The sequence below is a fragment of the Cibotium barometz genome, chromosome 59, assembly GCF_041138505.1.
Source record: "Cibotium barometz isolate CiBa-2024 chromosome 59, ASM4113850v1, whole genome shotgun sequence".
Taxonomy (NCBI): Eukaryota; Viridiplantae; Streptophyta; class Polypodiopsida; order Cyatheales; family Cibotiaceae; genus Cibotium; species Cibotium barometz.
Genome location: NC_141104.1, coordinates 31,688,369 through 31,703,595, shown reverse-complemented (window position 1 = coordinate 31,703,595; position 15,227 = coordinate 31,688,369). Strand labels below are relative to the sequence as shown.

The 15,227-nt window shown below is 38.5% G+C and overlaps 1 non-coding gene across 1 annotated transcript; it reads right to left on the bottom strand.

The window, feature by feature from the left end:
- Positions 1 to 15,140: 15,140 nt before the first annotated feature.
- Positions 15,141 to 15,227, bottom strand: LOC147605716 (small nucleolar RNA snoR8a). Its single transcript, XR_015265197.1, has one exon. It is a non-coding gene; the product is annotated as a small nucleolar RNA snoR8a (small nucleolar RNA).

Below are 15,227 nucleotides of genomic sequence, written 5' to 3'. Positions count from 1 at the left end.
TACTACCTACGCGAGGTAATAGACCTAGTAGACAACCTACAAGATAATGATGAAGAAGTCATTCACACCTAAACCAAGAGATAGGCATCATCCAAAGCCTCATCATCAATCTCATCATCGGCCTAGGGTCCTCGGCGAGCACCAGCTAGAGTCCTAGTTAAGGACATGAGCATGGATGACTTGGAAAAAATCTACTAAACTGTTTAGGCCCATAGTGGGCATGGCCACATATATTCCCACAAAGAGATGGTTTAGTGCTGAGTAATCTATCATTGAAATCATATAAACATAGAGTGTCCAATGTTAAGGCCTAAATAACAACAATATTATACTCATTGCCAACACCACGAGAACCATGACATAGCTCATTGTTGGTATCAAGGAAACCTAGTAGGGTGGACTCTGGCACCATGATAGATGCTCCCTGCGCCAAGGCAACCATTGGCCTTACTAGCCCCTCCAGTCACTTCTCGCAACAGAGGCAACCATTGTCCTTAACTAGCCCCATCAGTCACTCCCCAACAAAGGCATAAGCTCCAGTACCTACATATCAAAACCCTTTAAGGTATATATAGACCACCCCAACTTCCATATCCAGTCACTCTTGAGAGTAGAGGCACAAGCTCCAGTACCTACATATCAAAACCCTTTAAGGTATGTATAGACCACCCCAATTTTCATATCTAGTCACTCCTCAGTAGAGGCACAAGCTCCAGTGTGCCCACATATTAAAACCCTTTACCGCTAGGTATATATAAACTGCCCAATTGCCATATCCACCTCTAGTACTATCATCCTTCCTGTAAGAATTGCACCAGTACAATAGTACTCGGTGACCCTATGCACACAAATAGAAACACAATAACGAGATATCTATGAGTGTTATTACCAACAAGACCCTCATGAGAAGCAACAATATAGTTCCTATGGGTATCTTGATGAGGGTTCACCCATAGAGAACACACCCCTTTGTTCAAAGCCATGGTGTAACAAAGAGTAAAAATATAGTATCCCTTTGTTCAAAGCCATGGTGTAACAAAGAGTAAAAATATAGTATATAGACCACCGATGTAACACTTTCAATGCAAAGGCTCACACCGTATCGTGGAGTGCCCTCACAAAGAACCTGCATCGTGCTCCTAGAACTTTTAATCCCCTAAGTGCTCCTAGTACTCCAAATCCTATGCTATAAATGTGGATTCAATCATGCTTACAAAGATTATCCCAACAGAGCGACAGTGGCCCCCATGGTAGAAGCATCTACCTCCACTTCAATGGGCCTTAACCTATTAAGCTTACGAGGAGTACTCATTCACACATTCCCCCTTAATGTAATCACAAGGCTTCAATCCAAGACGAGGGAAATAGCCAAGGCTGCTAATAAGTAGAAATCCCAAGCATTGACTGCAAAATAAGTAGCTAAAGAGCTAGAGGTGCCAGATGGAAGCTCAATAAGATTAAGGTCAAGGCAAAGAAGGAAGCAAAATTCAAAGTGCTTGCAGAGCCTTGAGAGAAAGATATGAGGTGAGTGCCCGAGTATTATAAGTCCTACAGCATTGGGGATAGAGTGGTACATGGCAAGAAGGCTCAAAGGAGCTTGGGAAGAGAACCACATGCCTCAAATTATGGTCTTGCTGAGATTAAGGAAATAAACCTTGTTAGCCTAGGTGAAGAACCTAAGCCAATGTTCATTGCCAAGGACCTCAGCCTTGAGAAAGAAAGAGAATTTATTACCTTGCTCAAGGAATTTCACGATATGTTTGCCTATTGGAAATACACTGACATAAAGGGAATTCCTGTGAAAGTGGTAAAACACACCATCCCTTTGCATGAAGGCCCAATACCATACAAACAAAGAGCCTACCACATGAATCCCAAGTATGCTCAAATGGTCAAAAAAGAGCTAGACAAGCTCATTGATGAGGTATTTATGTATGAGATTAGTGATGTGCCCTATGGTGCAAGGCTTGTTCACCAAATACAGCAATACTTGATAGTTGACAAAGAACACAAATTTGGTAGAAACCATCTAGTGATGCATCCTGTGGTACAAGGCTTGTTCACCAAATATAGCAATACTTGATAGTTGACAAAGAACACAAATTTGGTAGCAACAATCTAGTGATGCACCCTGTGTGGTGCAAGGCTTGTTCAACAAATAAAGCAATACTTGATAGTTGACAAAGAACACAAATTTGGTAGTAGGTAATGCATGCACTTCACGTTATATACCATGGCTAACCCTTCTCTTTCAGTGGTGGTGTAGTTCTACTCAGCATCATTAACTTGATGACTAGCAAAGGTCACATGGAAGTCCCTGTTGTGCTCTCCCCTCTATGCTAGCATGCATCTAATAGCAAAGGTTAAAGCATCTGTATGCACATGGAAGATTAAATCCCAATTGGAGGGTAACAAGGGTAGGACTAGGCGGGAGTCGGGCGGTTCAAGGGAGTCCGGACAGGTGTGGACAGCCAGGGCTATTTTAGCCAGCTAGGATTCCTATATCCGACAGTTGGGTGGAGAGTTTCCCTATTCTCTTCAAGTATTTCTCATTCTAGAAGAGAATAGGGCAACTCTCCACCCAACCTCAGGATATAGAAACCCTAGCCGGCTAAAATATCCCTGGTCATCCACACATGTTCGGACTCCCCTGAGCTGCCCGACTTCATCTAGTCCTACCCTTGTCCTGATAGGGGGATCTCTAGATGGGTGGGCTTGGTAATGCCTTCTTCAGTTTGTCATATGCCCATTACCATTCATCTGTCCATTCGAAGACAATCAATAGCTTATACAAAGGTTTGGCATATATGGCATACAAGAAGATAAATCTTCTGTAATACCCTATGTGTCCCATAAATCTTTTCACCCCTTTGTAGTCAATAGATGGCAACTCCAAGATCACGTAGATCTTATTTCCATCAATGGTGGAGATGCCATTCTTAGAGATAATGTGTCTAAGGATGATACTTTGTTTAACCTAGAATTGACATTTGAGTGGGTTTAAACAAGATATAATAGACTCTGCACACCTTTCCAAGACTAGCCGAAGATGAGTAAGATGCACCTTCCACTTGGAGTGCATGTAAAGATCATCGATGAATATCTCTAGGATCTTCCAAAGGAGATCCTTGAAGGTTGTACACATCAAGCGTTGGAAGGTGGTAGGGGCGTTGGTCAAGCCAAATGGAATAACATGATACATGAAGGTTCCCTAATCCATAGCAAATATCATCTTATATTGGTGGTTGGCGGGGTCGATCATCACTTAGTTATAGCCATAGAATCCAACCATCCAAGGAAGTTGTAAGCTTTTGATTCAATGACTCTCTCTAGCATATAGTCTCTGTAGGGAAGGGGCGTAGTGATTGTGAACTATGGTCGTATTGACCTTTTTGAGGTTAATGCACACTCTAAGCTTTATGTTCTTTTTAAGAACAATCACTATCATCAACAAAACCCACTTGGTGTGCTCTTTCACCACATCATGGTGAAAATGGGGTCTATGCATGTTCACCTTTCTAGAATTCCAAATGGAAAATTCCCTCTAGGGGTGGAAGATGATCTTCTCGATGCTCCATTGTTCCACATTGACCACATACTAGAATGGAAAGAAGACATTTCCCACTTCTTGGATCTTTCATTGACCGCCCCATCATCAAACAGGATAGAGCTCGACACCTTATCAGGAAGGGTGCCCCCTATCTGTTGGGGCAGGAATTCTTTATAAGAAGGGTTAAAATGGCATCATAACAACATCATAAGGAAGTGTGTCCATGAAGATATGACTTTGTCATTGTTCTTAAACAAGCCCATTTTGGCATAGGTGGACACTTTACCAAGGACACAATTGCCCCACAAGGTTCTCCATAGGTTGAACTTTTGTGGCCTACACTCTTTGGAGATGCGCTTGAGTTTGTCAAGCACTGTGATGAATATCAAAGGTTTACCACATAGTCCACGAGCAGAAGTATAGTAAACATCAAAGGTACGAGGTTTAACATGACCTTCATAGTATTAGATGTGAGCACTTCTTATCCGATGCTATGGGAAAGGCCATTTCTTAGAACAACAAAAGGGTTGCATGACTGGGATAAGACACAGCTAACAGTACAATGGCAAGGAGGCTCGATCACAACTTTTACTAAATTGTAGTAGAGAAGTCAAGAAAAAGGAAAGAGCTAGGGGATGACATTGAAGAAAAGTTGTTGGCAATATAAATTTTCCTTGTAGGAAAATTTGATTTATACATGGTAGCATCAAACTTAAGGTAGTAAGATGAGCATCAAAAATGTACCTTGAGATATTTAGGAGTCGGTTGAAGGGGCAAGGGAAGCAAAGAAGATGAGACCAAGAAGGAAGCTTGAGAACAAAAAGCATGGACATTACTCAAACATGGGAGAACATCTAAGGTATCTAAAGAAGGTATTTCTTAGATGTCGAGAAAAAATTATATCCCTAAATCCTTTCAAATGTGTGTTCTATGTGTACAAGGGGGAATTACTTGGTTATATCATATCTTGTTAAGGTATTCTTATATCCCTAAAAGTAAGATTTAGGTCATAGAGAATATGAGTTCCCCAACAAGTGTCACCCAGGTTAGGTCATCTATGGGTTATATGAGCTTTTATAGAAGGTTCATTCAAAATTTTACAAAAATAGCCACTCTTTTATATAAGCTCACAAAACATGATATCAAGTTTACTTGGAGGGAGTGTGAGGAATTCACATTCCAAACACTCAAGGCAATGGCCATCAATGCACCGATCCTTAGGCAATCTAGATGGGATATAATCTTCCATGTTCATTGTAGATGCATTAGGGTTGGCCATAGGAATAATACTATAACTCAACCCAAGGGGAAGGTAGATTTCCTAGTGCAGGTGGGAAATTCTTGGAGAGCTGAGAAGGCCTATGCCACTACAAAGCGAGAAGCTCCAATGATGGTTTATAGCATCCAAAAATTCAAGCACTACTTGTTGGAAAATTTGTTTTTGTTTTATGTTGATCACCATGCATTATTATACATAATTAATAAGGTGGTGATCCAAGGAAAGCTACTGAGGTGGATGTTATTCTTGCAAGAGTTTGACTTTGAAATTAGCCATAAACTTGGGGAAATTAATAGTGGCGCTGACTACCTCTCGAGATCATTTGGAGCAAAGATTGAGGAAGGACAAGTGAGGTATTAGTTTTCCCAATGCAAAACTATTCTTGGCCTTAGCAACCAGAATGGCAAGAAGTCATCGAGTACTTAACCATAGGAGAGATGCCAAAAGAACTAACTTTAAATCAAAAGAGGGAATTAGTTTTAAAATTAACAAAATTTGCAATCGTTGAGGGGTAGCTTTATCGACTTGGAGTTGACATGGTGCTTTGAAGATGTGTTCCGTGAGAAACTCGCAACCAGCTGATCTTATAGAAGCACACTGGGGACCATCTAAAGGGCGCATGGGTTTTGAGATCACAAGTTGGAGAATATTACAAGCTGGCTCTATTGGTGGAGAAATTTCTATATTGACGTGCACAAATTAATCACTAGTGGCTTCTTGTTGCTCTAGCTAACAATAGCACTCCCAAAAGAAAACATAAAGCCACCTAGTAGATCTCCTTTATGAGACACTACGCAATCCAATCTAAATATGTATATCCATGTTCCTATACTCTAGCCTTATAGAAAATTCCATAGTGTATTATGGACTTTATATACCTAAGTATCCTCCTAATTGCATTCACCAAGTGTGGCTTTTTCTTAGGGCTTTCATAAGCGGACTCAAATCTAATAGGATAGATCAAATCTAGCTTGGTAATAGCTATGTCGATCAAACTCCCTACAATGTGCCAGTACATAATATGGTTCTTCAAAAGATTGCCTGTATTTTCCAATTTTGGGTGATAACTATTCATAGCTATGTAGATCCAAGTCCCTTCAATGTGCCAGTACATAATAGGGTTCTCCAAAAGATCACTTGTATCTACTTATTTTGTGTTCTACTCTAATAGCACCGAGATTAGCTTATAACTTGCCATCCCATACTTGGATAGCATGTCTAAATCATATTGCTTTGTAAATTCAAAATCCCATCACATGAATCACCTCTATACCTAGGACACCCAAATTTTTCATCTTAAACCTTCTCTCTTAAGGAGCATCTTCACGTCATGAATGTCAACATCATTTTCCCCTATGATAATCAAGTCATCCACATAGATGACTATTAGAAAAATGCCCCTATTAGTGTTTTTCGCATATAGTAAAAAATGTAATGTGGATATATGAAATCTAGTAGTGACAAGATACTCTCCTATGTTGTATGATCATGCTCTAGATACTTGTTTCAATCCATACAAGGCTCTATGCAACATGTAAATAAACTATGGGTGTGCATAATCCTCATATCATGGTGACTACACCATGTAGACCTCCTCTTGTAAATAACCATACAAATGAATTCTTTGCATCCATCTAATATAAATACCGTTTCTTAGCTTCTCTCGTGCAGCTATAGCAATGATTTCTCTCATTATTATTGACATCCTAATAATAATTAGACTAAAAGTCTCCTTATAGTTATCTATGTATATCCTTTGGCTACCAATCTTATGTTGTACTTGTCTCACAAACCCGTCTAAATTTTACTTTACTTTATAGACCCACTTATATCTAATTACCTTCTTTATAGACCCACTTATATCTAATTACTTTATAGACCCACTTATATCTAATTACCTTCTTCTCCTAAGGTAAGGCACTAACTCCCATGTCTCATTTACATCCAACGTACCTATCTCTTCATCCTTCCCAATGCTTATGTCCAAGTGCCTGCTTTAAATATGTGGCCTTTATGTCTTGTATTTCTTTGACATATAAACATAATGATGGGTTGTGTACCCATCATATCTCTACATGTTTGTTGGATATTTGACTCTCATAGATATGCATACACATGGATCACTGCCAGGTGTTCTTAACATTGCTTTGGCTCTTTAAATACCATATATAATAACTATCGAGATCCCAAACTCCTCATCAAGCCTCCGTTCCTAGTAAATGAATGATTTGTTAAAACATTAAACATTATAAAGACTGATCCACCTTCTCTTTTCTCTTCTTGTGTGATACATATGAATTTGCTGGATTTTCAGTACTTGGTAGTACCACCAAATGGTGTGTCATAATTCCTAGCATTTTGCCTCAACCTTCCTAACTAAGGTTTAACAATAGACCCACTATACTAGAGGACTCTCCAAGTCCACTAAGCATATGTGATATTGATACTCTCCATTTTCTAACAACCACATTGTTATTTACATTAGTCTCTATGGAATTTGGTGTATAGAATCCTTCACTATTGTGTATACCACATTGTTATTTACATCAACCTTTATGGAATCCTTCACTATTGTGTATAGCACATTGTTATTTACATCAGCTTCTATGAAATCCTTCATTGGTGTATACCACCTACTCATCTCATCAATAAAAAATAAAAAATCATTAATCACTTGCATCTCATGTGTAGTGGGGTTATAGCATCTATAACATTTTTGCTCAAGGAAATATCCAATAAAGATACACTTTTCTACCTTGGGATCTTATTTTTTTTCTCATCTCATTTGGTCCATGTATATATACAATACACCCAAACACTTTCAAGTGTGCTAAATCTAGTCTCGAGGGGTGCACCCTCATATCTATAACCCTACTACGTGTGTTCAAATTAAGGAGTAATTACTTTATTTGGAGCTACAAAAATGTACATACATAAGGGCTTATTTTATTCTCCGAAGTAAAATAAGCATATGGGATATGTTTATTCCAAATTAGTCAAAAGTTCATGTGTACTACAGTGGCGAAAAATATCTTTTTATAAGCATCCAAGTTATTGGTTCAAAATCTACAATTCAAAAGGTTCAAGTCCCAAAATTCAAATTGATTTTTTGAAAGTTATAATAAAAATTTTATTTTTTTGAAAAGCTTAGTGAATTGTTGCTTCTTGCATGATAGCTCTTTCAATGCTCAATTGCTCTTTCCCTCATGGAAGTTTGTAAGCATCTCCAGTAGTAAGGAAGAGGAGGGTTAGTCTGTGTCCAATGGTAGGGGAGATCTATGTGAATATATATAGAGTGGGAAATATGGGGATCTATATCGAAGAGTGAATTCATATACTGAGATATGATAGTGGTGGTGCTTTCTAAGAAAAATTGGTAGACGCTGATGTTTGACTCCTTGTAGAACTTTTGAGCATCAGACAAGTGAAGTTAAAATCATAGTAGTCTGGAGAGTGGGTCTTGACTCTTCAGCCCTCATCTTCACATATGAAAGGGTCCATCTCTGTCGACGCCATCTCCTCACACAAAGGGGAACAAAGCTACTCAATGACCTCCTACATGGGTCCCATGCTATTGCAATGTCTTTGCAACAAGACTCTTCACCAACAGGAATCCTCAACCCTCCTCAGTGCTTTGCACGTTCAATAGAGTCCCTGCAAATCACAAATTGTTAACGACCTTCTGCACACTCAACCTCTATTGGCATAACCCCCCACTATGACATCCCTCAATTCCTTCAGTGGAAGAGATCCTTCACATGCTTTACATCCACCAACATTTGAGAAGGGGCCCTTATTTGATGCTACAAAAAATCCCATCTCCAACGAGGGGATGTTTTCACCTAACCTTGCAGCTCCCTTCAACACTAGGGGACCCAAGCTTCCTCTTACAAACACTTTAACTATGTCTCTCCATGTAGGCCCAGTCACAATTTTGTGATATACCTGAGTTGTAGATTCCATCCTCTTACTTCATGAGAGGTAGCCTTATTTGCCAAATCAATGGCTCTACAATCTCTATAATACATAGGCCATTACTTGGCCATTCAGCTCGAAATGCTCCTACAATTGGAGCTCTTCAATTAGAGTTTCAGTCAGCTTGTTGCCCTAGAAATAGTCGGCTTTATGCCCAACCCCAACCATGCAGATGTCAGGATGTATCTTCACCTTGATGCCCACTACTCAAAACTATGGTTCAACACGATACACTAGCCACATTGTTTGCTTGCTCTAACATCTAGTTACCACCCTTCAGTTACGAAGGTAAGCATTGAAACCAATTTGCATTTTTTGATGCAAATACCCCATTGTTATTTCGGGTTCTCACCAGAACCCTCCTGGTTCCCTTACTCCCTTGCCTGGGAATAACCAAGTCCTTACTCCTGTTATGGGAGTCCCTGAGTGTTTCATCCTCGAAAAGTTACAAGGCACTCCCCTTGGTCTTAGTTGCTTAAGAACCCTCCTGGTTCCCTTACTCCCTTGCTTCAGAATAACCGAGTCCTTACTCCTGTTATGGGAGTCCTTGAGTATTTCCTCCTTGAAAAGTTACAAGGCAATCCGCTTGGCCTTGGTTTCTCAATGACTTTTTGTGCTGGTTTATTTGGTTCTGTCCTCAAAGAAGCACAAGATAGCCTTATTTTGGTAGCTTTATTTTGCAATCCCTCAATGACTTCTACTACTGCTCTTTTTACGACAACCTGTTCTCATAATTTTATTCCCAACTCTTTGTTTTCTCTTTGCTCCTCTCTTTGGGATGCCTCGACTTCCCTGATTGTTTTTACCGTTGTTGGAGTGATTACTCTGGCTTCTGGCTCTTGAATCGCTTGCATCACCAGGGTTACTTCCCTAATTGTTTTTACCCTTGCTAGAGTGATTACTATGGCTTTTAGCTCTTGAATCTCTTCCATCACCAAGAGTACTCCTAACACTTTAACACTTGTTTCGACCTTTTATGGACAACCCCTCGCGATATATTCTTCTCTACCATAGACATAACATTCATTGGAGTTCTGATGACTCTTTTGCCACCTCTTCTTGCTCCCCTCTTGATACTTCTCTTGTGATAATTCTCAAATCTATCTTCATCCCAAATTCGACTCCAATAGACTTTTGCTAGATAGCCTTGATTGTCACAATAGCTGCACCTGATGCAATCTTCTGTTAAATGTCCCAAACTCTCGCACTTGGTGCACACCTCCCTTTTGCGAGGCCAACTCGTTCTTTTGTGAGTTAGCTCCTTGGGTTGCTTGGTGATTTCTTCCAACCTTTTTTTCCAATTTAGCCTCTAAACTTCTGTTCTTTTTATTGGCATGGGTATTCGTTTCACTTTTTTAGTCCTCATTTTTTGAGATATCATACTTTTTTTCCTTCTTTTTCTTTTTGGTTTTCTTCTCTTCTTTCGAGCTGCTCTCTGATTTTTCTATTTCATAACTCTTGTGCTTAGCTCTCTACTTTTAGTGCTTGCTCCAAGTGTTCTTTCAATTTTCTTAGCCGAGTGAAAGTATTCTACCTCCGGTAATTTCTTGCTTTTTAATCCATTTAGAAAACAAGATCTTAAGTTCTGCTTGATAAGAGGATCAATAAACTTTCTAGATAACTCTTTGATCTTTTTCGTAATAAATACCCTCACTAGAAAAAACTCCTTATTTGATCATTCCCAACTTACAACGCAAGTCTTCGTCATTTGCGAGTTTCTATGTATCTTTTCAAGAAAGCTTGCCTTTATAGTTGTATGATGGAATTCTTTCAAGAGGACACTAGTACTATTTTTTAGCATTCTCCAATAATGTTCTAAGAAAGATAATCCTTCCACTCCTCCTTATCTATAGCTAGTAGTTGTGAGACCAATGTTTAAAGGCTTGCATGTGGATGCCAAGGTCCTTCTTATCCCCTTTATACACTAGCAAGTCAACTTTTACCTTCATTAATCAACATGTCTCATTCTCTTCCCTCAATAAGACTTCTAGAGATTTTTTTGATGAATGTCTCCTCCAATCTTCCTCGAATAATTGCATGCTCTCTTCGTTTATCTTGAAGTCATCTACATTTGTGTCGTAGTCTTGTTCTTCCTACACAACTCGTTGTTGGGCTCTTCTTTTCCCTCGGTGTTCTCTGTTTGTTTGTTTGGATCCATTTTAGAGATTTTTCTGATGAATGTCTCCTTCCGATCCTCCTAACACTCCTATTTCGGATTCCTATGGATGCAATTTTAACATATAATGCTGTTTGTAAAGCTTTCCTAGTGCCTCCTATTCTCCTTGATTATTTGTATTAAAACATTCTTTAGCTCTACTAATTCTAATGAGAATCCACTATAATAAATGGTTCTCGAGAATCCACTATAATAAATAGTTCTCAATATAATTCCCACAATGTAAATAAATAATTGTAAACCTTTCCATTCTATTTTTGAGACTTCTATCAGTACTCACTAAATACATTCATAAATTGATAACCGATAGTGGAAGCTAGCAAACACACTAGATTGTCAAATAACTAAACACCAATAGACTCCTATAAGTACTGACTAGATACATCGTAAATTGACAACGGCTAGTGGAAGCTAGCAAACACACAAGTTAACAAACACACTCTCCCTCTTTCTTACTCTCTCAATGGAATCAAGTAATGATCATGATCAATGAAGCTTACCATTATATTCATAAGTGGAGTCATTATATAGCTGATGATTACATTACAATGATCACACAAGAACAATTAGGCAAGAAGAGGTCACTTAGTCAACTTGCTTTACCATTATATTCATAAGTGGAGTCATTATATAGCTGATGATTACATTACAATGATCACACAAGAACAATTAGGCAAGAAGAGGTCACTTAGTCAACTTGCTTTAGCTGAACAGAGCTCAAAATAGACAATATAAACATAAGCTCTTTCTACAAAGTTTACAAGGTTTTTATATCCATCTAGGATTTGGCAACAACTACAGACTTACTACACCCCATTCTACAATTGGTTACATTTACTAGCCACATGATCATGTTCTAGATTCCCTCCTCATCCTTCCCACTCACTCTACTAGCTCGTTTTTCCTTATGCGAACTTGAACCAACCCTTCAACGTTTCGAGTGAGACATTCAAAGAACTACCCAACAAGAAGCTATTTTATGATCTTTTACACCCAACAAGATAAGAATGCCTCATCGAAAACCATTTTGATTCCATCTAAGACCTATTTTTGAGAACTTGTGAGAATATTTTACAACCTAACAAATATTTCCCACCCTATTATATCTATTTGAGAGGCTTTCGATAAGGAAAAGGCCACCTAAGATCCTTTCTCTAGGAGAAAAACTTTTTGTGAGTATTTATGTGAGAGAGACAAAGTGATTTCTTGCAATTTCTTTAATGAGAAAACAACTCATTTGTAGTTCGCACAAAAGATTATTTTTCAATCAACTGTTCTATTTTAAAATCACTAGCTAAGATAAGTGGTTGCCAGAAATGTGGGCCAGAGATAGGGAAACATCGTTTCCCCGATTCTTGGATGGTGTGCATGTTTCCCTGTTTCTTGAAGGGGTGGAGGCAGACATTGAACTGACTAGCCAAAGATGGTGCGGAGAAGACAAAGTTCAAGGCATAACTCTCGGATTACAATGGATAGAAGGGGGATTTTGGCGAGGATGGTGCGACAGATGACATGCTTAATCTCTCTCTTATTGCATGGTGGGAGAACTATGTATTTTTTCAAGTATTATGTTAGCCTACCCTTGACATTTCCTTGCAGTTGAGTTTGCTATTTCCTCCCATTTCTTGGGGTTTACCGTTCCCAAACCGGTAATGTTTCATGAAACCTAGGCCAAAAATGAAACTGCAAGAAAACAAGGCAAAAGTTCACATGGACAATTTTAGCCTTGACAAATAATATCAAAGACAATGCTCTCTAGCTACTAATTTTGTGAAGGTTTTTAAGTGGATTCTAACAATGCACCCCCCACTATCAATGTCTAATGACCTACAAATATATGAGAACCACATGTATCTTCATAATTGTGTGTATATGCGTATGCACGACACATCATTATCCATGATGGTAAAAAAACTTATAGATCAAGTGATTCGTTTTACTGTACGCTTTAGATATTATGAATCAATTATAAAACCATGATACTCCTTCAATTCTAAATTATAAAAGTTCCTTTATACTTTACAGACAGCAAGCTTACTCATGGATTGAATGTCTAAAACTCATTTTAAATATCCAATTGAACTCAACTGAATCAATCTAATGGGACATTATTGCATTCGAAAGTAACTAAATAGCAATCAATTAGGTGGATAAAAATTATGCCTTTAATAATTCACTTGTTGTGTGTTGATTAACTTAACCTCTTCACCTCTTCTTTTTAATGGACAAGGGTGACAAATAGTACTAAGTTAAAGCACAATTTTAGACCTTGATTCCCTCTCAGTCCACCTATTATCTTTGGTGGAGGCCTCACAATGAACTATCTTCCTCACAAGAACACTTTCTAATTCTTTGTTCAAAGATAAATTAAACTAATTGCAAAGCTTATAAGGCCCGGTTTAAAAAGCATGGTTGCTAATTATTCCTTGTAAACCGCATGCCTGCGTTACAATCAAGCACGCATACAAACATCTAATGTAAAGCAACACAACTAGTAATCCCCATTAAAGACATGGTGTTCACAGTACTACTCCACGAACCAGCAGCATTCATATGCAAATATCCCCTGCACACCCAGTGCTCATGTGAAGGGAGTGAATCATGGCACTTAAGGGGCTCTGATCACTCCCTACAGTAGTTACAGACAGCAAAGAGTGCTGTCTGTAACTAGCTAAGCTTCTTGGTTGCCAGAAATGTGGGCTGGAGATAGGGAAACGTCGTTTCCCTGATTCTTGGATGGTGTGCATGTTTCCCCGTTTCTTGAAGGGGTGGAGGCAGACATCGGACCGACTAGCCAAAGATGGTGCGGAGAAGACAAAGTTCAAGGCACAACTCTCGGATTACAATGGATAGAAGGGGGATTTTGGCGAGGATGGTGCGACTTATGTGCATGGTGGGAGAACTATGTATTTTTTCAAGAATTATGTTAGCCTACCCTTGACATTTCCTTGAAGTTGAGTTTGCTGTTTCCTCCCATTTCTTGGGGTTTACCGTTCCCAAACTGGTAACGTTTCATGAAACCCAAGCCAAAAATGAAACTACAAGAAAACAAGGCAAAAGTTCACATGCACAATTTTAGCCTTGACAAATAATATCAAAGACAATGCTCTCTACCTACTAATTTTGTGAAGGTTTTTAAGTGGATTCTATCAATGCACCCCCCACTATCAATGTCTAATGACCTACAAATATACGAGAACCACATGTATCTTCATAATTTTGTGTGTATATGAGTATGCATGACACATCATTATCCATGATGGTAGAAAAACTTATAAATCAAATGATTGGTTTTATTGTAAGCTTTAGATATTAAGAATCAATTAGAAAACCATGGTACTCCTTCAATTCTAAATTATAAAAGTTCCTTTATACCTTACAATATAGCAAGCTTACTCATGGATTGAATGTCAAACTCATTCTAAATATCCAATTGTAAGCTTTATTGTAAGCTTTAGATATTAAGAATCAATTATAAAACCATGATACTCCTTCAATTCTAAATTATAAAAGTTCCTTTATACCTTACAATACAGCAAGCTTACTCATGGATTGAATGTCAAACTCATTTTAAATATCCAATTGAACTCAACTGAATCAATCTAATGGGACATTATTGCATTCGAAAGTAACTAAATAGCAATCAATTAGGTGGATAAAAATTATGCCTTTAATAATTCACTTGTTGTGTGTTGATTAACTTAACCTCTTCACCTCTTCTTTTTAATGGACAAGGGTGACAAATAGTACTAAGTTAAAGCACAATTTTAGACCTTGATTCCCTCTCAGTCCACCTATTATCTTTGGTGGAGGCCTCACAATGAACTATCTTCCTCACAAGAACACTTTCTAATTCTTTGTTCAAAGATAAATTAAACTAATTGCAAAGCTTATAAGGCCCGGTTTAAAAAGCATGGTTGCTAATTATTCCTTGTAAACCGCATGCCTGCGTTACAATCAAGCACGCATACAAACATCTAATGTAAAGCAACACAACTAGTAATCCCCATTAAAGACATGGTGTTCACAGTACTACTCCACGAACCAGCAGCATTCATATGCAGATATCCCCTGCACACCCAGTGCTCATGTGAAGGGAGTGAATCATGGCACTTAAGGGGCTCTGATCACTCCCTACAGTAGTTGTTACAGACAGCAGAGAGTGCTCATATTCTATGGGTGTAGAGTGTCTTCACGGGACAGTAGCCATCGAGACACATGATCTTTGCTGTAATCATAGCACTCAA